Source organism: Aristolochia californica, unplaced genomic scaffold, assembly GCF_029961685.1.
Source record: "Aristolochia californica isolate CCGP_79_NKW_82.1479 unplaced genomic scaffold, dmAriCali1.0.hap1 SCAF_14, whole genome shotgun sequence".
Classification (NCBI taxonomy): domain Eukaryota; kingdom Viridiplantae; phylum Streptophyta; class Magnoliopsida; order Piperales; family Aristolochiaceae; genus Aristolochia; species Aristolochia californica.
This window is the reverse complement of record NW_027181815.1, coordinates 21,781,553-21,807,958: the sequence shown is the minus strand read 5'-3', so window position 1 is coordinate 21,807,958 and position 26,406 is coordinate 21,781,553.

Genomic DNA, 26,406 nt, shown 5'->3' with positions numbered 1-26,406 from the left:
CTTGAAAGGAGATTTCTGTGGGGTGGGCCAAATAGGAAAAAAAAGTACAACCTCATGAAATGGGCTGACGTATGTAAACTGATTGTAGTGGGTGACCTTGGCCTTTGTATCCGGGATACTATAATAACTAATTCCGTATTATTACTAAAATAGATCTAGAAATTTAATATGCAACTTGCTTTGATACGGCGGGCCATTGTTGCTGTTAAAGTTGACAAAATCTCTAGCTGGTGGACTGAGGGTGGAAAATATAATAAGTTTATCTCTCGTGTGGAAAAAGATTGCAAAAATGTTGTCTGCATTCAAAAGTGCAGTCAAATGCTATTATGGTATAAGATGTCAGACATAATTCTGGGCAGATTGGTGGGTGGGCCCAAGCAGCTTTAATAGCAGTCATTGTCAAATCTTTTCTTTGGCAAGAAACAAGGATGTGACTATTTCTGCCCAAAGGACAAATTCTGGCGAGTGGAACTTAAATCTTTGGAGAGCGTTGTCAGATGCAAAAGCTCTAGAAGCTTCTGTCTGACCTTATCACTGGCCTATCATCGGTACGATTCAGAAATGTACCTGACTTCTTCGTCTGAACACGCTGCCGACAAGGTACGTTCTCTACTGCTTCAGTTTACAACTTCTTATTCTCTCTCTCTACTCCCTTCAATCCTAAACCCTAAACAGTAGCTCCTCGGCGGATTAACGACCACATTTTGTTACACTGCAACTATGCCCACACTGTTTGGACCAAACTAATTAACAAAATTGGTCTGTAATATTGCCCCTCTCAAAATCTCTCATCCACAATCCTCACTGTTACTACCGCACATCTTCCTTTGCTCGAAAAATTGCTTATCTCATGCAGCATTGGTCATATCATCTGGGCCTTATGGAAAGAAAGAAATAATAAAAAATTTAATAAAAAATCTCTTCTGAGAAACATTCTAATTAATAGAATTGTGGGACAAGTTTCCTCGTGGATACTCATGCATAAAGAATTTCAAATTTTAAAGGGCTCTAACCTTCGTGGAAATTGGCTACTTGTAGCTGAAATGTCTTATCCATCCCGCCCCCCGGTTATGGAAACTTGGCCCCTACCTCCGATGGCCGGTGAGACATTTCAAATTAAATTTTGATGGAAATACTTTTGGCTTCCTGGGCCTGCCGGATTTGGAGGGGTCATCCATGACGAAAATGGAAATCTTCTTTTTTCCTATGCTGGGCCGATTGGAGTATCTGACTCAACTACTGCTGAGCTTTCTGGGTTGTATAATGGTTTAAACTTTTCAAGCAATGGCCGGTGGACCCTCTTTGCATTGAAGGCAATTCAAAAGTCGTTATCAACTGGTGTGAAAAGTCCTCTAAATCTCCTTGGCGGCACTAGGATATGTTTGATGATATCTGTAATTTATTTTCTCAATTGCAATGTAATTAGAAATATATTCCTAGATCCACTAATCATTTAGCAGATATTCATGCTAAATTAGGCGTTTCCCTCCAACATCTTGTTGTGGAGGAAGGTTCTTTTCAGCCAAGTATTGTACTCTTTCTCTTCTCTTTATTTAAATATACACCTTTTACTCAAAAAAAAAAAAAAAATCCACCCCAATATCACTACAATATAAGCTCTGCATTTAAAGAAATTAATATTCCGAACATGACAAGAGAAAGAAACAAATGTTATATAAATCTTCATTTCTATTCTCATGTGCTTCTACAATCAATCAAAACTTGCAATGCCATTATTCCGTCAAAAATTGACTAAGTCTCACTGGAGCGGAAAGATGTAGTATGTGAGTATGTCTCATCAATATTAAAGAAAAAAAAAGCCAGCAGTTCACCATAAACCAAGACAACTTCACATAAAAAAGTAACAAGAGCACAAAATCTAATAAATACATACTGGGTTAAAGTCTATCCTAAAAGAACTGACTGAAGTTAAGAAGCCTTCTCTCAAGTAACAACCACAAGAATTTCTTTGACTTCACTGGTGTAAAGGATCTATTTCCACTAGACTCACCCTCACATCATAAGCCTAAAATAAGGGATAACAAGACTGAGACATGTACAACCTAAACATCAGAAACACTAAATGAGACACGATGTATGCCCAAAAGATAAACATCCTACTCCGATATCATGTTATATTATTAGGTTTAGGTTCATCCAAAAATGACAATATGAAAGTCTTTTCTCAACTAGTAGCCGGAAGATTTGACTTAAACTTCCAACTTATGTCAGATTATTCACACTAATAGTTAACACTAAGGACAGACTCTCAAGGCCACCTTTTTGTCGATTATGTCAGAAGATAAAGTCTCTTGAAAGTCTCGATGCATATTTAATATCTTGTTACAATAAAAATAGATGTAAAAGCCTTATGATTTCCTCCCGCAACGTATCTACATTAAAAAGTATTACAATATTTTTCTACCAAATCAACTGAGAAAGAGGGCCAACAGAAGTACCTTTTCATTCTCATCTTGCTCCAGTAAAGTATTCCTGATAATGACCATCGGAGGCCAAACTATCTCCTGATTACAAGTGGAGTACAAACCCCTCCACTTACCAAATGCTTCATTAGGTGGTACTACTAAGGTATCTCTAAGGCGCAACTCCTGTTCCAGTACTTCCGCAAGCTCACGATGCAGTCTCACTCTCTGTGATCCTTTTGAGTTGGCATGTGTCATCAGAGGCTGAAGACCTTTGTACCATTCAATAGCACCGGGACCATCATGGCAAGCTAGACAGTGCCATTGCCTTTGCGAATCAGACAACTCTTCAACATGTATGTTTATGTACATGACATGAATTTCGGCGCTCCCTAACGACACCAGGACATGAACTGCGTAATGCGCATGAAGATCATGTCCTGAGTCATGTGCACTAACCCCCCTTGGGGGACTAACCCCCCCTTTAGTGTGCGCAATGGAAAGTGCAGTATAAAGTACTTGTTTGTGTTAGTGTGCACAATGGAAAGTGTGGTGTAAAGTGCATATAGATTATTTATTAAATAAAATATTTTGATATATCTGACTATCAGAAAATTAAAATAATATTAGTTAATAAATAAAATATATTAAATATAATAATTAAACAAATGCTTACTTTTATATTATTAAAATTGCTATCAAATTTTAATTTTTTAATATCTAAATATAAAATAATTATACAAATATCATACTACATAGAGTACTACACAAATATCGTAATAATAAAAATAAAAATAATACAAATATAACTCAATCACCTTTTTAATATAAAAAATTATATCTGTTCATACAAAAGTACAACATAAAAAATATTTAGTGGCATTAAAACATAATAGTCAATAATTTTGCCACATTTGAATTGCTAAAATATCTCGATAATATGATGCTCTTGCAAATTGTACTGCAAACTCCATCTGAGTACGTGCGACTAAAATAAAATATTAAAAAAATAAAAAAATAAAAATAACATAAGTGAATATAATAAATAAATAAATTATTTTTAATGACATAAGATATGTTTTAACATTAAAAACCACTAATATAATATAATAAATAAAAATATATTTATCAATAACATAATATATTTTTATGTATTATTAATTAATAATATATTATCACAAAATTTAAAACCATTGGTTTAATTAGTTATAGCAATGGGATAATTAAAATATATTAATATAGTAATTATAAAATAAATATATTAAATAAAAAAATTATTTTATAAATAAAAAATATAAATTATTATTTTTACGTCGGTTTAATTTTTCTTAAATTAAACCATCGTCTTCCTGTGTGCGTCATCTTCCTCAGCTAACCAACGAAATAACAACTAACCGTCCGTTTTCTTTCATGTGGCCTATAAGATCGCGCCTCAGCTGGACAACCCCAAATGTGTAAGTACCTAATGCTAGGCTTCTTGCTTGTCCAAAGCTCATAGGGGGTTTTGGCAACTACTTTGATCGGTACCTTGTTAAGGATGTACACTGCGATCTTGAGAGCTTCTCCCCAAAGTAACTCTGGCAAAGAGGAATGACTGATCATACTCCGTACCATATCCTTAAGAGTTCGGTTTCGTCGCTCGGCAACACCGTTCATGCTGGGTTTGCCTGGCATGGTGTATTGCGGAACAATTCCACACTCTTTGAGGAAACTCGCGAAGGGTCCTGACGTTGTTCTCCTGATCCATCATACCGTCCGTAGTATTCACCACCACAGTCGGATTTGACAGCCTTGATTTTCTTTCCAAGTTGAACTTCAACTTCAGCTTTGAAAGACTTGAAGACGTCCAGGGAATGTGACTTCTCATGTATTAAATATAGGTAACCGAATGTAGAGTAATCATCTATGAATGTAATGAAGTACTGTTGGCCATTCCATGAAGCTGTACGGAATGGACCACATATATCTGTATGTATAAGTTGTAAGACATCTTTAGCTCTTTCAGCACCTAATTTTCTAAGTTTGTTTGTTTCCCCTTGATGTACTCAACACAAACTTGGAAGTTTGTAGTATCTAGGGGTTCAAGAATTTCATCCGACACAAGCCTTTGAATTCTCACTTAGTTTTTGCTTCGTACCATGTGAACTTGCAATATTTCTCTATAGGAACTAACAACATCAAGCATATATAGATTATCAATTAAGGGAACGGAACCAACAAAATTTGAATTTTGGTAGAGACTAACTTTATTATTTCCAAAAGAACAAGAAAAACCTGATTTGTCCAAAATGGAAATAGAAATTAAATTCAGCCTAAAAGACGGTGCAACAAATGTCTCAAATAAATCCAAATAAAATCCAATGTTTAATTGTAATCTGAAAGTTCCTATAGCCTCTACTGCAACTTTATTGCCGTCACCCACAAAGATAAATTTTTCAGCATCACTTGGCAGTCGGCTCCATAGGCAACCCTGCAAAGACATACTAATGTGAGTGGTAGCACCAGAATCCACCCACCAAGTGTCTTTAGGTACAGAAGCTAAATTAACTTCAGAACAAACTAAAGTTAGAGGCATACCCTTCTTTACACGCCAGGCGGTGTACTTGGGACAATCCTTCTTCATATGTCCCGACTTCTTACAGAAGAAGCAGGTAAACTCCTCAGCCTGCTTCTTCTGTTTCTTAGTCTGAGAAGAACCTACCGCAGTATCCTTACCTCTCTTCTTCTTCTTGTACTGAGAGGTTGAGGCCATTTGTCCTTCGGAGTGTTATAACTCACTTTGAATTGGCCAAAGTGTGTAGGAAGAGATATCAGAACCAAGTGCACGAGCAAGTCCTCAGACAGCTCTAACTTAAGTGACTTGAGTTTTGACGCGAGATGAGACATTTCCATGATGTACTCTCTTATGTTCCCTTTGCATTTATACTTCATCAAAACGAGTTTAGCCAAAAGGTTACTCGCCTCCGATTTTTCATTATTGGTAAAATATTGTTCAATTTATTCTAGGAACTTCTTGGCGCTCTTGCTCTCTGTCACAGAGCCTCAAAACGCCTCCGAAATAGAGAGTTTCATGATTATCAAGCACATTCGGTTAGAGCGCTCCCAATTCTCAATTTTAACCTCATTGAGGTTATCCGGAGTAGAAATGGGTGGCTTTGCCTGAAGTGCAAGATCCAAATCCATAAAACTGAGGACAATTTCCACGGTATCTCGCCATGCCTTAAAATTCGTCCCGCTCAGCATTGGAATGCTGCATATTTGAGCAGTAACATTTGAAGTAGTAGCAACAGAAACTGTATAAAGAACAAAATAAACAAGTATATTCACATTAACTAGCATGTCATATAAAGAAAAATAGACCAGTACAAAATAAAATCCAAATTGGGGACCCATCTCAAGATACCTAGTACAACATTAATTCCTAGTCTTTAGACAGAGAAATTAATTGTAAGTGGTACTCTCAGTGCAATGATCAAATACTGACAATCAGTTCTGTTAAACAATAGCCTTTCTTTGGACCGACTATTGTTTACATAAAAAGTTTTTATAATTGTCACGCATTTATCATCACAGTTACGTTGTTGATTTGGCCAAATTGTGTCTTCTTTTGGGCCGAACACAATTTGCATAAATAACTCCATACAAACATCTATGTATTTCTAGTCAAATAATTCGACACTACAGAAGTTACTTTGGCTACATGTAGCTTCAAAAATTTTGATTGAAAATACTAGACCAACTCAACAAAATATATATATATATATATATATATATATTTCTATTCAGTTTTCCAACACTGCGGCACCGCCTCATTGGCATTGCGACGTTGGCCTGTATTTCCGTAGAGCTGCAATGAATGTTCTGTAATGTAATATATATAAACAAAACATTTAGTCAAATGTAACAAACAAATATGAGCAACCTTATTGGGCATATACGCCAAATGCAAAGCTTGCTCGTGGGTTCGAATCCACACAGGTGCAAAAATCTGATTTTTTAGAACTGAATCAACTGAGCCGACTCGACCTCGATCTTCAGCAACCGGTCCGAGTTGACTCACCTGAGTCCATCTAACAAAAATAGAGGTTCTTTTTATTTTATTTATTTTTATTTTTTATTTATTTTTATTTTTTTATTTTTTAATGGCGACGCTGCAGTTTGTCCAACGGACATAGCAGTGTGCCTGGTGCTTTGAATGGGCACAACAATTGCCCAACGGACGCACACCCACTGCAGTTGCCCAACGGGCATGGCAGCTCGCCCGGTGGAGTGAATGGGCGCTGCTATCGCCCAACGGCCACAACAGCGCTCCCGACGGGCACTGTTGTCGCCCAACGGCCACGACAACGCTCTCGACGGGGGCTGCTATCGCCCAAGGTTCCTCCGATGCCCCTCCCCTATTCTCTCGCAGGGCGTCGCTACTACAACGCAGGTTTTGTTTTTCCATCGCTCCTTTCCCCTTTCGACGACGAAAAAAGCGATGGTGACGACAGAAAAAAACGTTGCCCAATGGACAGCGTTTCGCCCAACAGGCGCTGTAACGGGACCTGACTTCCGTCGTGGCCTCATCCCCTTTTCCGCAAGACGGTGCTGCAACGTCGGACGCTGCGGCTTCAATGTTTCCCAACGAACGCTGCAGCCATGCGCAAAGAGAAGAGGAGGGGGGGATGGTCATCGCTACAGCATTTCCCAGCGGACGTTGCAGCGCGAGCCTCGAACATTGGACGTCGGCCTCTGTCTTTCGATGGCGACGCCGACCGACGCACAACCCCAAAATGAATTCCGTGGAGAAATTAAATTTTTCTTCTCGTATCGCTCTCCACGGAATTAATCCAAAAATCCTAATAATTTAATAGGACTGCTCTGATACTACTTGTTAGAATCCGTAATAGTAAATTCTAATCCAAAATTTACAACATGCTAGAATATTAGGATTGAATACATACCTGAATCCATTCCTGAAATTTCGTCTTTCTGTTGTGGAATATCTTTGACGAATGATAATAACAGATTGGTGTTGTGGTCTTCCTCAACTAAATCTCTTTATTCCTCAATGGGACCTTCGTCTCTCTTCCGGATTGGGAGAAGGAAAATATGTATGATTTAGTATATTATGGACCATAACCATGTTGTGTCTCCTTATATAGGGTTCTCATAATTCCTTATGGTATCTACTCAATTGGCCCATATCCATGACACATTCCTTAATGGGTTTGACAAAATTAGATCACTTAATTTTAGTCCATTTTATTAAAAATAAAAAACATAATTATATAATAAATATGTTACCCAAATTAGAATAAGAAATGTGAATTTACTACCATGCCACTGTAAGTAAAAAGTAAAATCACTGAGAGTTTTAGGGCGAAACGCTACGTAACACATAGGAGCGAGAAAAGAGGAACTAAAACCTGAAATCAGTATGAAATCGTCAAACAAATAAACAAAAAATCAAGGAACAATCATCAAACAAAATGTGAGGATCATTGACCAATGAATCACAAGTAAGAAAATCATCACATAAGGCGAACTAAAGTACGCTGGAAGCAAGAGTTACCACCGATGCTGCGAAAAACTCCACCCGCATCAGCCGCCCGAAGTCCACAAAATCTTCGTCGTTCAGATCAACAGAATCGGAACAAGTTCCGTAGCCGGAAAGGAGTAAAACAGCTCCAGCAACCTCAGCCGGGAGCGGATTCTTCCAGTACGTAGGAATCGTGCGACAGAATAAAGGGAAAGAGAAAAGGGGAGTCGCAATCGCATGGGACATGACGTACGTCGCAAGTTTTTCATTTTACCGCTGGAAAAAGCCTGTAAAATATAGTGGCGACCGCCGGACGGCCAGAATGCGGACTTCAAAATAGATATAAGTTCGACTTTGTAGTGAAAGCATTTCAATAAGGAGACCCGTAAAGAGCGCTCGTGTGGCACGTTCACAAATGAAAGCTCAACTAATTATCATCTCATCTCATGTACTAAACCGTCAAATATCAAGGGGGAAATATCATTTTGTTTAGGTCTCTTAAATATTAAAAACTGCCTCATTAGGGTGTGCTTGTACTAATAGAAAAGTGTAAGAAAAATATCACACACAAATTTTCTTGTTAACCAAAACTTTTTAGTATTTATGCCATTTTTTGGGACGAAATTTTTTTTCTCTTGATTCTTCTCGATTCTTCTTACTTTTTAGGGGTTAGTCAATAAAACGAAAATTTGAAGTTCATCTTCATCTCCTAATTCAAATTAATTTCATTTATCTACATGAACTTCATCTTCGAACTTAATGTTAGTATGGACAATTTCATGTACACTCGAAAACAGTTTCTAGTTCTAGTACCCCAATATCATAAAAATATAAAAAAAATAAGAGAATCCTTAAATCCTAACAGTATACTTAATTAAAACATAATCCTTAAATCCAAAATTAGGTAAAATGTGCATTATTACTATACGAATAAGTAATTTAATGTATAATTAAAATATATTAATTTACTAATTAATTGAATTAGATATTATATTATTTAAAGATTACATTTTATTGTACATTAATGTAGTAATTACGTGAGCCAATGAAATTCGCACGTGATTAATTATTATAAATAAATAAATAATATTATAAATAATAGAAACGAATGTAATAAGTTAAGTTATTAATTTATTAATAACATATGATATACTTTAACCTAAAAAGAAATGATTAAACAAGAAAAATTGATCTAATCATAACTTTAACACTCTATATATTTGTACGTATTATTAATTAATAATATATTTCCGTTAAATTTAAAACCTTTGATTTAATTAAATAAAAAATGGGTTAATTAAACCAAAATAATTGTTCAAATATTTTAATTACCACTATTAAATTACTAATATAATACAATAATTAAAAATAAATATAATGAATAAGTAAAAAAATATTTTATTAATAACAGAAGATGGTTTTTTACGTGGTATTAATTAATAATATATTTCCACAAAATTTAAAATAATTAATTGATCAAATGCATATTGTAACTATATTTTATTTACTAGACTTAAATATCTAGTTTAATGTAGTAATAAAATTTAATAAAAATAATATCTAAATAAATATATAACTTCATTAATAACCTAAGAAAGATTATTCTAATAACTATTAGGATATCTTAAAATGTATATTAGATATAATTTATGTTCGTAATTGTTGTATAATTTGGGTTATGTACATAGGGCTATTAGATTAGGCTTAATGGGATAGGTGGCATTGTATTGGGCCCATAGGCCATTTTGTAACACTAAAACCTAAAGCTTAAATACATAATGAAATGGGGAAAAACCTTAACGGGAGGAATTATTTTTTGTCTCTCGTATTCGTTGTCTTCGACGAGAAACCAGAGAGCTCAACGCTCTCTCTCGTTTGGTCATCTGGACTGTTCCGTTACTCCCGTGAGATAGTGGTGGTTCCATCCACCACCGTAGGAGCTGTGAGAGTCCTGTTAGGCTATGCCGTTAGCCTGTCCGATGCATTTCGTCTCCGTGAAGACCATAGTTCTGTGGGTCTAGTTTGTCTTCAGAAACATACATTGACATGGTATCAGAGTTTGATTTGTCCGAAGAGTGACAAAGCATCTCCATCCAAAGATCTTTCGCCCGAAGAATCCATGTCCAACGACCTGCGTTGTCTGATGACTTTGATTTCGGCAACGCTTTCGGGGGGTTGTTGGAAAATACCGTTTGAGCTCAGAGAAGTCATCGAAAAAGCTCCAACGGGTGATTTCGTTGTCACGAAGAGAGTTCTCGCCGGGAAGGGGAATGAAAGGTTAGTTTTTTTTCCCGCCCTTTTTTCACATAAGCTTCAGAGGAAAATTATTTGCATAACGTAGTTTCTGAAATTTTCATAAACTTTGGGGACCGATCTAGAATTTTTTAAGGTGTGGGGGTATATTTGGAGTTTCTGATATTTTGTGGGCAGATCTGGAATTCCTGATGGTGTGGGGGTATATTTGGAATTTTTGATAGTTTGTGGGCAGATCTGGAATTTCTAAAGGTGTGGGGGTCTATTTGGAATTTTCGAAGGTGTGGGGATATATTTGGAATTTATGATATTACGGGGTAGATCGGGAATTTTGTTGGATCCGATCTTATCATGTTAACAGACAAGTTAGATTTCTCTCCTATTCGGTTCACGGGCAAGAACTACAGTGCTTGGGAATTTCAGTTCTGGTTATTTATTCAGGGAAAAGGTTTATAGGGTCATATTGATGGGAGTGATCCGGCACCTTGCAATGCTGACGCATTGTCAAAATGGACCACTATGGATGCTAGAGTCATGACCTGGATACTTGGATCTATTGAGCCTCATCTAGTCCTTAATCTAAGGCCCTACAAAACTGCAACGGATATGTGGAATTACCTCCACAAGGTTTATCATCAAAACAACACAACCCGTCAATTTCAAGTTGAATATGAAATGGCAAATTTCACGCAAGGCAACCGTTCCATTGAAGAATATTTCTCGGGCTTCCAAAATCTGTGGGTTAACTACACTGGTATTGTTTATGAGAATGTCCATGTTGCTACTCTCTCTGCTATGCAAGCCGTACATGAAACCAGTAAAAGGGATCAATTCTTGATGAAGCTCCATCCAGGATTTGAGAATGCTCGATCACATCTGATGAATCGTCATCTAGTGCCGTCACTGGATGCCTGTTTGAGTGAACTTCTTAGGGAGGAGGAGGGCATTGCTACTCAGGCTCGTATGGAACATCGAGTCCAGGCTGATATCTCGGCTTCTGTAGCTTATGTAGCACAAGGAAGAAATAAGGGTTGGGACACGATTATCTGAATAACTTGCACATTAGTGAACCTTATCAAGGTGAAATTGAAGTAAGAATAGGTAATAGCTCAGGTTTGTACATTGCTCATACTGGTTTCACCAAACTTCAAACCTCTTCCATGCCTCTTTGTTTAAAGAATATTTTACACTGCCCCACTGCTGCGACTAATTTACTTTCTATTCAAAATTTTTGCCAAGATAACAACTGCTGGTTTAAACTGACTGCTGATTCATTTGTTGTGAAGGACAACCTCACGGGCCAGATTATTTTACAAGGGCCAAGTAGAAATGGACTCTATCCCATTTCCCTTGCCACCTCTTTCAATAAATCCATCCACAATAAAGTCTCTACCTTTACTAACCAACTTGGAGTTGCAGCAGACCTATCAACTTGGTATCTACGTTTGGGGCATCCAGCTTCTCGAGTAGTCAAAGTCTTAGAGTCTAAGAGTCATATCTTTGTAAAAGGCCATGCACACAGTGGTTCACTTTGTGAACCTTGTCAACTGGCTAAAAGCAAAAAATTAGTTTTCCCTGTTTCTAGTCGAGTGTCCAAGTGTCCCCTTGAAATAATACACACTGATTTGTAGTTGTCTCCTGTTTCTTCAATAAGTGGCTGCCGATATTATATAATATTCATTGATGATTTTTCTTGCTTCTCTTGGCTATATCCATTACATACTAAATCAGAGCCCTTCAATTGTTTTCTTAAATTTAAAGGATATGCTGAAAACTTCCTCAACACAAAAATCAAATGCTTACAATCTGATGGAAGTGGTGAACTCACCTCACATCAGTTTAAGGATTTTCTTCAATCCAATGGTATTCTTCATCACATGTCATGCCCTCACACTCCCCAATAAAATGGGGTTGCTGAGAGGAAACATAGACATGTGACTGAAACGAGATTAGCCATGCTGGCCCATGCCCACCTTCCTCTCAACTATTGGGTAGAAGCTTTCAATACAACCATTTTTCTCATTAATAGACTCCCAACCGTTGTCTTAAATCACATGACTCCATTTCAAATCTTACTTAATAAAACTCCAGACTACTCCTTCATCAAAATCTTTGGCTGCACCTATTACCCACTACTCAAACTATGCAATTCCCACAAACTCCTCTATCGATGCACCTGTTACCCACTACTCAGACCATGCAAATCCCACAAACTCTTCTATCGATTCAAAAAATGCATTTTCCTAGGATATAGTTCCAATCACAAGGGACACAAGTGTCTTGATCCTTCCACCAATCGAGTTTATCTCAGTCGACATGTTGTTTTTTATGAGACACAATTTCCAGCACACTCCTCAGAATCATCTTCTACTCAGCCTCAAGAAAAGAATCATGGCTCAATGCAAGAACCTTCTTCACACAAGTCATCATCAGTTGCTTTAGGGTTTAGGGTAACTACTTTTCCTTCCTTTTATTCTTCACCTTTACATCCCTATACACCCTCTGCATCATCAACCCATGACTCTCAACATTCAGAAGCTGATACCTCACCCATCACCACTAGCACACCTTTTTTTTCTCAAAATCCAGAATCTGATCTCTCACCAATAAGCACTATCTCACCCATTTCTGAACCTCACAATCAAGAATCTGATATTTCTAGTCACAGTCCCTTTCCACCACCCATAGTAGAACCATTAAACAATCATCCCATGCTTACCCGATCCAAAATAGGTTCCTCTCAACCCAAAACCCTCCCTGACTTCCATCTCTATTACTCCACCAAATACCTGTTATGTGCAATTACATCACAAGCCATTCCTACTGCTCCTTCCACATTTCACCAAGCTGCTAAGGATCCTACCTGGTGTGCAGTAATGAAGGAAGAATTTCGAGCATTACAGGTTATTGGCACCTAGTCCTTATGTCCCAGATCAACTCATGGTAATGTTATTCGAAATAAATGGGTTTATAAGGTCAAACAAAAGGCTGATGGTTCAATTGACATGTTTAAACCTCGATTGGTAGCAAAAGGATTTCAACAGTTGGATGGTTTGGGGTACTTTGAAACTTTTAGTTCTGTCATTAAACCATCTATAATCCGAATTATTTTGACACTAGCAGTTCACTTCAATTGGTCTCTAAGACAATTGGATGTCTTCAATGCTTCCTTACATGGTCAACTTGAGGAGGAAGTCTTTAAGGAGCAGCCCCCTAGCTTTATTGATTCATCCTTTCCCAATCATGTATGCAGATTACATAAGTCACTCTATGGCCTAAAACAGGCACCTAGAACCTGGTTCCATCGATTCTCTCAAACTTTACTTCAACTTGGTTTTGTGAATCACATGTTGATTCTCTATTTACCTCTCATAGATCTGGAGTTCATATTTTTATCCTTGTATATTGTCTATGATCTCATTGTTACAGGCACTGATCTGTCTCTTATCATGAATCTCATTACAGACTTGAAGAAAAGTTTTTCTATGAAGGATTTAGGTCCCCTAAATTACTTTCTCGGCATTCAAGTGGTTAGAGATCAGTCTAGACTCTATCTTTCTCAATCAAAATATATTACAGATGTGCTCCACAGAGCACACATGGCAGGAGCCAAACCATGTTCCACACCCTTAGCTGCAGGTACCAAGCTGTCCTGAAATGATGGTGATCCAATTCAAGATGTTACCACTTACAGACAAGTGGTTGGTATTCTCCAATATTGCACTCTCACTAGACCTGAACTTGCATTTGTGGTCAACCAGCTTTGTCAATTTATGCATGCCCCTATTTCCCTACATTGGTCTGCAGCCAAGCGTGTCTGAGATATCTAAAGGGACACTTCATCACAACCTCTACTTCACCAAAGGTCCCTTACAACTTCAAGCATTTAGTGACTCCGATTGGGCAGGTGATGTAATGAATCGTCGATCTACAACTGGCCATGCCGTGTTCCTTGGTCCCTGTTTGATTTCCTGTAGTGCCAAAAAGCAACTAGTTGTCTCTCGGTCCAGTACAGAATCCAAATACGGAGCCCTGGCCTTTGCCATTGCAGAATTATCTTGGCTTCGAATGCTCCTTCCTGATTTACAAGTGTCACTCCTTGCTCCTCCTACTCTTTGGTGTGATAACATTGGAGCTTTATCACTTGCTACTAACATTGTATTTCTTGCCAGAACCAAACATATTGAAGTTGATTACCATTTCATACATGAGAAGGCTCCTCAAAAAGATTTAATTCTTCGATATCTGTCCACCTATGTTCAGCTGGCTGACATATTCACCAAGGGTCTTACCTCTTCACGTTTCAATTACCTTCGAGACAAGCTTTCAGTTCGTCCACTGCCTATCAGCTTGAAGGGGGATGTTAAGGATAACAATGTCATTCAAATTCAAACATGTGATGAAGAGGATTAATCAGATTAATTAGAGAAAATTGTTTCAACATCTCCTAGTCTAGTCATCTTGTTATTATATGTGTTTGAATTGTATTGATAAGATTTTGTAATCATTTCTGTTTTTCATGTAATCGTAATTTGTTATCATGTAACTCTTAATTCTTTTATGAATAATTCTCAGAGAGAGCAAAGGAGTCTCCGTCTTCGACTTGCCATCCCTTTGTGCTACCTAGTTTAGCGTGTTCTTTTTCATGGGCTTCTTCTCTATTTAATTTCACCAATGCGCCAACAAGTCTAGTTCAGTTGGCGGCGACATTTCTCAAGCTAAACGAGGCGGTCAATCGTGCCTCTCTAACCACGGTCCCGACCTCTCCATCATAGAGACTTTTTTTGATCTTCGAGTACTCGGTTATGAACGTGCCGTGTGCTTGAGTGAAGAAAAAATATATGCTCTGAGAAGAGAAAAAAAAATTCCAAGAGTCTCTCCGCGAGTTCCATGTACTTGCCAGAAACCAATGACAGTATTACTTCCACAAAGCTCAAATGTATGCTTTGAAGAAGCTGAAGAATTTTTACTAAAGCAAAAATGGTTTCACGAAAGGACAGAATAAGCAAAAGACAACGGTATGAGACAAACTAAAATTTGGATTCATAGTTACAAGATATTAAACCTAAACTATACTAAACGGAGGAGAATGAAACATGATAAAGAATAAACGTGAAAAACCATAGTCGGAATCCTGAAAATCAAAGCTCTGATACCATGTTGATTTTCAGGATTCCATGAATTTAGCTCATGGAGAAAAAGGGAAAGAAACCCATTGGGAGAAAACTGGAGGAAGAAGGTTATGAAATTTATTATTCCTTACCCTCCCCCTGAAGCTCTATTTATAGATTTATGAAACTACTATATTAAAACAATACCCCTAAGCTTAGGGTTTAAGTTTTAGGGTTTTAACCCTAGAACTTTAACATAATTACATCAATGCTATCTCTATGAAATGACTATTTATTTACTATTCTACCATCAATGTATGTGACCCTATGGGCCTTCTCCTTGATTTATGGGCCTTGAGCCCATCTTTTATATCTATTGGTAGCATGGGTCTTCCTTGGTCTTATGGGTTTGGGCCCATCTTCTAATACACTTTGATATGTAGGCCTTCTAGGGTCGTGTGGGTTTGGGCCCTGTCCTCCAACACCCTCTTTGTCCTCTCTCTCTCGCATCTCGCTCTCTGCCCTCTCTGTGTCTCAACCTTCTCTCTCTCGGCCCTCCTTGCCCTCTTTGCTTCTCGACTTTTCTTTGCTTTCCCCTCCGAGACATCTCGCTCCCTCTCAGCTGCCGAAACCTTGTTTTGGCAGTTATTGTTTCCCATCTCTCAAGAAAACCTCGTCTCGCCTCGCCCTCTCTGACCTTCCCCTTTCTCGCCTCTTGCTCACTATTGGAACAGTCTCAAATCCTCCCATTCGGCTTCGGTTGCACTAATTTCCTTCAATTTCCCTTAATTTCCCCTATTTGGCTTCGATTCCCCTATTCGGCTTTGATTTTCCCCAAATTTCATAAGGTAATCCTAAACCTTATTTGTTTTTAGTGTAATTTACTATTGTATATTATTTTATTAACTTTCTCTGTGATTTATTTGTATTGATTGTTCAATTTCTATATAATTTCAGGATTTTGGGTCAGGGTTTAGGGTTAATAGAAATTAGGGTTTTGGTGCTTAGGGTATGGAGTTTTCAAGGGGCTAAGGTTTAGGGTATATTTTCGGGTTTGGGGTTTAGGATTTAGGGTTTATGGATTTAAGGGGTTTTAGGGTTTTTAGGGTTAAAAATGAGAAATATAATGTTACGATAATATTTATTATTTAGTGTTAATTAAGAAGTATAGAATGAAATAGTAAAATCACAAATGGTAATAATAAGTAGTAATGAACAAATAGAAAAATAAATAAATTGAAGTTTATCAGTATAAGAATTAAATGAATAATTTGAATAGTAATCACATAGTAAATCAAGTGAAACTATTAAACAAAAATTGAAACCTGTGCACTTCGATTAACTAAAAAGGTATTATCTTAGTTAAGGATCAATTAATACACTATCTAGCACATTAATTGCATCAACGGGAGACTTCTCTCTCGCTTGCCATACATGGCATTCTTGCAACATACCGATTCTAAAAAGAAAGAAAGAAGATACTTGATCGACTTAAATAGCTACATTTCCTGACAATAGAGTTATTTTCCCTTAAACCGCATAAAATGCTAATTCGTCAACTTCAATGGAGAAAATCACTACATACAAACCATCATCACATAAACCTTCATCTTACATTAGATGTTGAGACACCCTTAATACACTAATTAAAACTGGTAAAATAACTTTACTTTCTATCGCTCATATTCTTTTCTGCCAACTGGAACAGTAAAATAGTCCGTTTCAAATGTCATCAGTAGTGTTACTTCCGGTTTCATTTCAGTAACGACTGTATCACAAAGAAAACATAAATTAAGAACAACACTGTGGGGTAACTAAAATTGCTTGGATGTTCTCATTGTAATTATACCTTTTGAGTAATAGTTTACAGTTCTTCTGTCTCAAGAAGAGCCAAAAGGTGCCGAAGGACGAGGAGCGGACTCAGTGTACATCTCAATCAGGTTATTCAGATCATCATCAAATCCTTTCTCTAACTTCTCTTCTTCATAGTGCCTCCTCTTCATTTCGGTCCTCTTCGCTTTATAGCTTTTCTCAAACTTCTCTCTCTCCACCTCAAACTCATCCACACATTTTTCTTGATAGTTGATGACCTTACTTATGGGGTCGAACATTTCTCATCCGCACTGATCATTACATCGTTAAATTCTTACTTGAACAACGACTCACTACTTCTCCAAAACATCATTGAATCAGTAAGTTGGTTGGATTTGATTTTTCGGTCGAGAACCACTTTGGAAGATTAAACAAGGCTGTGGATGTCTTGTCACAACGTTTAGAGCACTAGTAGCTCATCTATGCTATCAGCCAGCCCCGTTTCCTCATATTAGATTTGGTTAGAGAGGCACATGCCAATGTTTCGGACCTTCAAGAGCTGAACAAAAAAATTATAGAGGGGAAGATGGATTCTAAGTGGTCCATCCAGGATTCACTTATTTACTACAACATGAAAATTTATATACCGCACACTTCCGAGTTGGTTGCAACAATTCTCTCCGCCTATCATGACAATACACATGAAGGCATCCAGAAAACATTGCATCGTGTTCGGGCATAATTCTATTGGCAGACCATGATGACCACCATTGCAACATATGTCACAGCCTGCCAGGTATGTCAACGCAACAAGACCAAACATTTAAGTCCAGTAGGTCTTCTTCAACCTCTAGCGCTCCCTACACAAGTCAGGGCCGATATTTCTATGGACTTTGTCGATGGTCTTCCTCACACATCCGACAAATTGGTATTATTTGTGGTGATCGATAGGTTCTCCAAGTATGCACATTTTATTCCCATGGCATATTTTCCACTTGCATGATATTCCAGAATCCATTGTCAATGATCAAGACGCAGTCTTTACCAACACTTTCTGGTGGGAACTTTTTCATCTGAGCGGCACGAAGCTGAAATTTTCATCCTCATATCACAGAGGTGGTTAACCGCCCCGTGGAGATGTATCTACGGAGCCTTGCCCTCATGGACCACGACCAGGTACTGCAGAATATTACATATCGCCTCCTGAAAGCACTAGTTCGTATGAAAGATTTCTATGACAAGGGGCACAGAGACGTCTCGTACAAGGTAGGGGACTACATTTGGCTACAACTACAACCATACAGATAGCACTCCATTGTAGGACAACCGTGCCATAAACTCTCACCGAAGTAGGGGTGGCATTGAATCGAGTCAGTTCGCGAGCCGCTTGAGCTTTGCTCGGTACCGGCTCGACTCGATTCGATTTTTCTATATCTCAAAACGAATTCAAGATCCAAACAAGGCTCGTTTAAGTTATCGAGCCGAACTCAAACAAACCATGGCTCGGTCAGAAAGCTCGCGAGTCGGCTTGTTTATTTAACAAGACTCAATAACTAGGAACCAGAATAAGGACGATATGTCTTCGAGTTTCGACTCAAAGGATCAAACTCATCACTGACTCATCCCATCCAATGGAACACGTTTTGGCTTCCCTCTAGCTAGGATTTTATAAGCTTCGTCTCAAGCCATTCTCCCTGTTTTACCTATGTGGAACTAATAAACATTAGTGAATAAAAGAATGAATAAAGAAAAGGAAAGAAAAGGGAATAACGAAAAAATGAGGGAAGAAAAAAAGAAGAAATAGGAGAATAAGGAAAAAAAGGAAAATGAAAAAAAGGAGGAGAAGAGTGAAGTGAAAAAAAAAATTATATTTAAAAATTTCAAATGAATTAAAATTATAATTAATGTGAAAAATGAGGAAATAAATATAAAATATTTAATAGAAATATAAAGAAAAAATAAGAGAAGGAAAAAAGGAAAATGAAAAAAAAATGGAGGATAAGAGTGAAGGAAAAATAAAAAAATAAAAAAATAAATTTAAAATTTTATAATGAATTAAAATTATAATTAATGTGAAAAATGAAGAAATAAATATAAACTATTTTATAAAAATATAAAGAAAAAAATGAAATGAGAAAAATGAAGGAGAAGAGTGAAGGAAAAAATAAAAATAAAATATATTTAAAATTTTAGAATGAATTAAAATTATATTTAATGTTAAAATGAGGAAATAAATATAAACTATGTTATAAAAATATAAAGAAACAATAAGGGAAGAAAAAAAGGAAAAAAAGGAAAATGAAAAAAATAGAGGAGAAGGGTGAAGGAAAAAAATAAAAATAAAAATACCAAGAAGAGGAGAAGAGTGGAGGAAAAAATTAAAATATATATTAAAAAAATTAAAATGAATTAAAAATAAAATAAATGTAACAATTGAGGAATATAATTATAAAATATTTTATAAAAAGATATTTTTATACATGAGAAATATTTTGTTAATATTTTCTTTTACAATTGAGCCGTGTTCTTAAATCATTGTACTCAAATCTCGTTCTCAGTTGAAAGTTTCTCTTGTTCATAACTTGGTATATTTCAAGTCTTTGAGACTTGCGAGGATTGAAAGGTCAAAACCAGATGAAAGTAGGAGCAGTACGTAAAGGAGATAAACTTGATCCTATTAAGTGAGACTCAGTTATTAATATGGATTGTTAAGTAAATAATACTCATCTAGAATACCCTTTTAATTTAATTGACCCATCACTAAGATAAATTTCATGACATACAAAATAATTTTTAGTATTGGTAATAAAAATTTATAAAAAACAAATCCATATTAGTATTATTTTCAAGAAATTTTGAAAATACACTTTTTAGTAGAAATATGTTTCTAGGGACTATTAGTGCCTCATGTTTTTTGGAAACATTTTTCTAATTGGAAATTCTTATTAAAAAAATCATATAATTTTCTAAGTAAAATTTTTCTGCCAGGATGAGCTAAAAAACCGCATATAAAATTTTTGAATAATTATTTGATAGTTGATGCTATAATACTTTTAGCATGAGGCAATTTTCATAGCAATTTTGTGTTTGACATTTTATTTGATTAAAAATTTATTGATAAGTATAGTAGTATATTAGATTAATTATTAATTTTTATTTATTTCCCTAGAAGAGGCAATAAGAGGTCCATTTAACATTCCTAAGAAAATTTTAAAATATTTTTTGTAATTTTCTAGTAAGTCACTAATAGAAATAGGATTTTATTTAATTTTTTTTTTTTTTGGAAATATGTATCCTTCTAGAATATAAATTTTCAACCAAGGGCATGTTATGGACTCCATAGCATCACAGGTTATCCATAGGCATAGGAATTAAATTATGTCAATTTACTTTTAATGTAATTTCATTTGGTTTGGTTTGGTTTACTTTGGTTTGGTTTAGATATAATGTGGCGTGAATCACTTGACCTATGGGTCACTTTTGTAATTCCGTCCTCAACCCTATTTAGGGGACGTCAAGGGAAGGAGAAATGAAGTATTGAGAAAATTAGAGTAAACAGGTCAGATTATCCCTCAGAGGTCTAAGTCGGATTCTCCCTTTGAGGTTCAGGTCGAGCTTCCTTCAAAGCTCCATCATTCTATTCGATTTCCATCATTCCACGTTCCAGAAACAAGAATCCTCTTCTAGCATCAAGAACAACCATTGAGGGAAGAGAGGAAAGAAGGGTGACTCGATCCATGGCTCAGGAAGAACCTAACATCTTGGTATCAGACAGGTCCACTCTTGGGGATTCCTTTTCCCTTGATGATTTGAGGCAATTAGTTGAAGATAATCGGCAGAGGACAGACCTTCAGGCTCAATCCCTGGAAGAGGTGCATCAGACAACCTCTGACCTGCGTGAGGCAATAAAATCCACGGATGCTACCATCCAAGCTCTCCTCCGGCGACAAGATGACAATGGTACACGAGCACAAGCACCGGCCGACCACCATCAATTCCACCCACCACCTACCCCACAACCACCAATGCGTCATAACAATCCCCATCAGGGGTCTGCTGCTCAGGGACCACATATGGGTCCCAGGTATTTAAAACTTGACTTTCCTACGTATGATAGGTCTAAGGTCCCCTTGATTTGGTTAGGCAAGTGTGATAAGTTATTTTATCATAAAAAAATACCTGCAAATGAGAAAGTTTATTTGGCCGCCTACACATGCTCGATGAAGCGCTTCTATGGTACCACCAATTCCGAAATGACCAATTGGTTCAGGATTGGGCAACCCTTTGTTGGAATGACTTGTCTTTAATATGCATGATGCACCTTCGCTAACAGACCGGTCTTTTGGCGCAATGGTAAGTAACATGGTATCAGAGCAGGTGGTCTCGAGTTCGAGTACCGCTCCCCCTGTTTGTTTCGTCCCCACATAGGTGGGAGTTTGTCTTTGTTTCGTCCCCGCGTAGGTGGGACTTTGTCTATGGCCGTCCCCATATAGGTGGGATTGTGCATTTGCATTTGTACATGGGTGTTCCCCGTGCGGGGGAGTGTTGGAATGACTTGTCTTTAATATGCATGATGCGCCTTCGCTAACAGACCGGTCTTTTGGCGCAATGGTAAGTAACACCCTTAGGCAGTCTTGCAAGATGAGGTTTGGTCCTCCAGCTAGTAGCAATCCATTGGGCGAATTAATCAATTACAAGCAAACTGGATCACTAGAGGTGTACCAAAGGACCTTCCAGGAATGGTTAGCCCGAGCAAACCAGTTTGTCAGTCACACCCAGTATGTGCATATTTTTACTGCGGGTTGACAGAAGCTTTGAGACTGGAAGTTGAATTACATGGTCCTATAGATTTGGACCACACTATGAATTTAGCCAGGTCAATTGAGCACAAGCAGTGTGTTCTAAAGGAGTCATTGGTCAGAAAACCAGCTTGGCCAGGAAGGCCCAATGCCACTGCGCCAACCCCTTATTATGGACCTCCACATTCTAGAGCCAGTGCAGCCCCACACCTAGACAGCACTAACTCGGCTCCACCTGCTCCTTACTTCAAAAAACTGAACAGATAGGAAATGGATCAGAGAAAGGCCAAGGGCCTTTGTTTTAACTGTGATGAAAAATATGTATATGGTCACCATTGCAAAAAATTATTCAGTATATGTCTATGGGAGGATGGTGACGACATACTACCAGAGGAGGAGATTGTGGAGACAGACCAAGAGGGTCCAAAGATTTCCCTTCATGCCATGACTAGTCTACGCAGTGCTAGTACCATGCAGGTTAAAGCCCAGTTACATCATCTACAGTTATTGGTTTTAGTTGATTCGGGTAGTACACATAATTTCATTAGTCAGCTGGCGGTAGAACAACTTGGGTTAGTAGTCCAACAACAGACTGGCCTTTCTGTATCAGTAGCCCATGGGGCTAAAATTACTAGTGTTGGCATATCTCCAGCCACACTTTGATATTGAGGGACACACATTTATTGCAGATTTCCTGGTGATTCGACTTCCAGGATTCGATTTGGTACTGGGAATTAAATGGCTACAACTGTTGGGGCCAATACTATGGGATTTTCAAGCTCTGACCATGTCCTTTACAGAGGACCACCATCAGATTATATTGCATGGCACCCAAGCACCAGTGCCCTGCACACAGGTTGTTCAGGTCCAGACCACGGCCAACTTTAAGTTATATCAATTACTTACAGACTTTGAGGATATCTTTCAGGACCCTACTGCTCTACCACCAATTCGGCACTGTGATCACCGTATCGGTTTGAAAACGGCCATTGAGCCTGTAATGGTGCGTCCTTATCGTTACCCCCACTTACAGAAGGATGAGATTGAAAGGCAGTGCCAGAAGATGCTAGCACAGGGTATTATTCAGCCCAGTAGGTCTCCTTTTTCATCACCGGTAGTACTGGTCCGCAAGCATGATAAGTCATGGAGGTTTTGTGTGGATTACAGGAAACTCAATGCGCATACCATTAAAGATAAATTTCCCATCCCAGCAGTGGACAAGTTGCTTGATGAGTTACATGGAGCTACTATTTTTGCCAAACTCGATTTGAAATCTAGCTATCATCAAATCCGAGTTCACCCATCAGATGTGGAGAAAACAGTGTTCCGCACGAATCACGACCATTTTGAGTACCCCGTAATGCCATTTGGTCTCTCAAATGCGCCTTCCACCTTCCAGGCTCTCATGAATGAGGTATTTTCCTCTCTTGAGAAAATACATTTTGGTATTTTTCGACGATATTTTGGTCTATAGCAACAGTTGGGAAGCGCATCTTTAGCACCTTCACCAGGTATTTTCGCTTATCTGCTCACATCATTTGGTTTTAAATCAGTACAAATATTCTATGGGAACTTCAGAAGTGGCATACTTGAGCCACGTTATTTCAGTAGTTGGGGTGAATGTAGACCAAAGTAAGATACATGCTTTCACAGATTGGCCTCCTCCCACTTCTATTACAACCTTAAGGGGATTTTTGGGCCTAGTTGGGTATTATAGAAAATTTATTTGCAGCTCCGCTCAACAACCTACTGAAGAAAAATGCCTTTACCTGGTCAGAGGTAGTGGCTCATTCCTTTCAGCAGTTGAAAAAGGCCTTATCATCCGCCCCAATTTTGTAGCTACCCGACTTTGATGAGTCATTTGTTGTGGAATTTGATGCTTCAGGGGGTGGTATTGGTGTAGTGTTACACCAACAGGGCCACCCGATTGCTTATTTTAGCTGCCAACTTGGCCAGCACCACCACAAGTTAGCAACTTATGAGATGGAATTGATCGGATTAGCGAAAACTATACAACATTGGTGGCCTTATCTCTAGGGGTGCCCATTTCTGATTCGCACTGATCATTGCAGCCTCAAGTATCTGCTTGAGCAGTTCCTCACTACCTCCCCGCAACAACATTGGTTAAGTAAACTTATGGGGTTTGACTTTACTATAGAGTATAAACCTGGGAGTTTGAATGTAGGGGCTGATGCTTTATCTCTTCGGGACATTCCAAAGCCGCAATTACATGCCATAAGTTAGCCCATAGCTCTCTTGTTGGATTCTGTACGGGAAGAGGCACAATAGTACCCGGAAATTATAGCTTATATCATGAGATCCGGCAGGGGACATCGGCCACCCATTGGACGGTTCAGGACAATCTGATCCTCTACAAAAACAAAATCTTTCTACACCACATGTCCCCACTGATTCACAACATTTTAGCCTCCTTCCATGGCAGTACACATGTGGCCCGAAAAAAAAAAAAATTTCGGATCAGTCGGGTATTTTATTGGAGGGGCATGAAGCGCAGTATAGCCGATTATATGGCGGCTTGTCAGATTTGCCAACGGAATAAAGCTAAATTGTTAAGCCCAGCTGGGTTGCTCCAACCACTTCAGCTTTCGTCACAGGTCTGGTCTGATATTTCTATGGACTTCATAGATGGACTTTCCTCTTCGTCAGGCAAATCCGTTATATTTGTAGTGGTTGATCGTTTCTCAAAGTACGGGCACTTCATCCCTCTAGTGCATCCTTACACTGCAACTCAGGTCGCTCAGCTCTTTATGGATAATATTGTCTGCTTACATGGGATGCCTAATTCCATTACCAATGACAGGGATGCCTTCTTTACAATACATTCTGGAAAGAACTATTCAAGCTACAGGGCACAACGTTAGCATTCTCTTCAACCTACCATCCACAGACTGATGGTCAGATAGAGGTCATCAATAGAACAATTGAAATGTATCTTTGTTGTTTCATGGGGGACTCACCTAAAAGGGGGGTTAAGTGGCTCACCTGGGCTGAATTTTGTTACAACACCTCCTACCACAACGGACTCGGCACAACCCCATTCAAGGTAGTATATGGGAGAGACCCGCCCAACCTTTTATCATATGAACCGGGTGCCTCCAAGGTTGCCACTTTGGACCAAGCATTAGCCGAAAGAGACACCTTGCTCACTGAGGTGCGTATTCATCTCCAGGAGGCACAATATACTATGAAGTTGTATTATGACAAGAAGCACCAGGAAGTCTTCTTTTCTCTAGGAGATTATGTATGGCTACGTCTCCAACACTACAAGCAGTTGTCGCTGACAACCTCCAAATGCCACAAGCTCTCTCCGAAGTATTATGGTCTCTTTTAGGTTATGGACCGCATTGGTACAGTTGCCTATGGCTTGCAGCTTCCGCCAGAGGCCAGGATTCACAATGTGTTTCATGTCTCCCAACTGAAGGCCTTCCAAGGTGATTCTCCCTTGCTGCACACACCTCTACCCCCACTACATGAGGGACGTGTCCTTTCTACTCCAGCATAGGTATTATAGGCTCACTGCATTCAGGGTGATTGGGAGATCCTAGTGCAATGGGCTGATGCTGATCCTAGTGACACGACATGGGAGCCATTAGCTGCGTTCTGCACCCTCTACACCTACTTCGAGCTTGAGGACAAACTCTTTCTCCAGGAGGGGGGGGGGGGGGGGGTGATGTTATGGACTCCATAGCATCACGAGTTATCCATAGGCATAGGAATTAAATTATGTCAATTTACTTTTAATGTAATTTCATTTGGTTTGGTTTGGTTTAGATGTAATGTGGCATGAACCACTTGACCTATGGGTCACTTTTGTAATTCCGTCCTCAACCCTATTTAGGGGAACGTCAAGGGAAGGAGAATTGAAGTATTGAGAAAATTAGAGTAAATAGGTCAGATTCTCCCTCTGAGGTCCAGATTGAGCTTCCTTCAAAGCTCCATCATTCTATTCAATTTCCATCATTCCACGTTCCAGAAACAAGAATCCTCTTCTAGCGTCAAGAACAACCATGGCGGGAAGAGAGCAAAGAAGGGTGACTCGATCCATGACTCGGGAAGAACCTAACAGGGCACTAAGGAGGCCATAGTAAATTTATGGCCAGATTTAGAAATTAAAAAATAAGCTAGACAACATTTGGGGTAAAAAAGATTAATATTGATACATTCTAATCCATTATTGGGATTCAATCCCGAACTGTCCCTATCATATTTTTTTTAAATGTATGCATAATTTTATATATAATTTATTTGACATATATTTTATGTAGAGTATTAAATGTAAGTTGAAGCTCAAACTTGGTTAAAATTATTAGACTAGAGCTCGATTAAAATTTTAGGCTCGAGGCTAGAGTTGGCTCGAGCTCGAGTTCGAAATATTTTAATCAAGCACAGCTCGAACATAGGAAGGTTCGGGCTCAACTAGATTCGATGCCACCCTTATGCCCAATTTTAAGTAAAGGTCATGC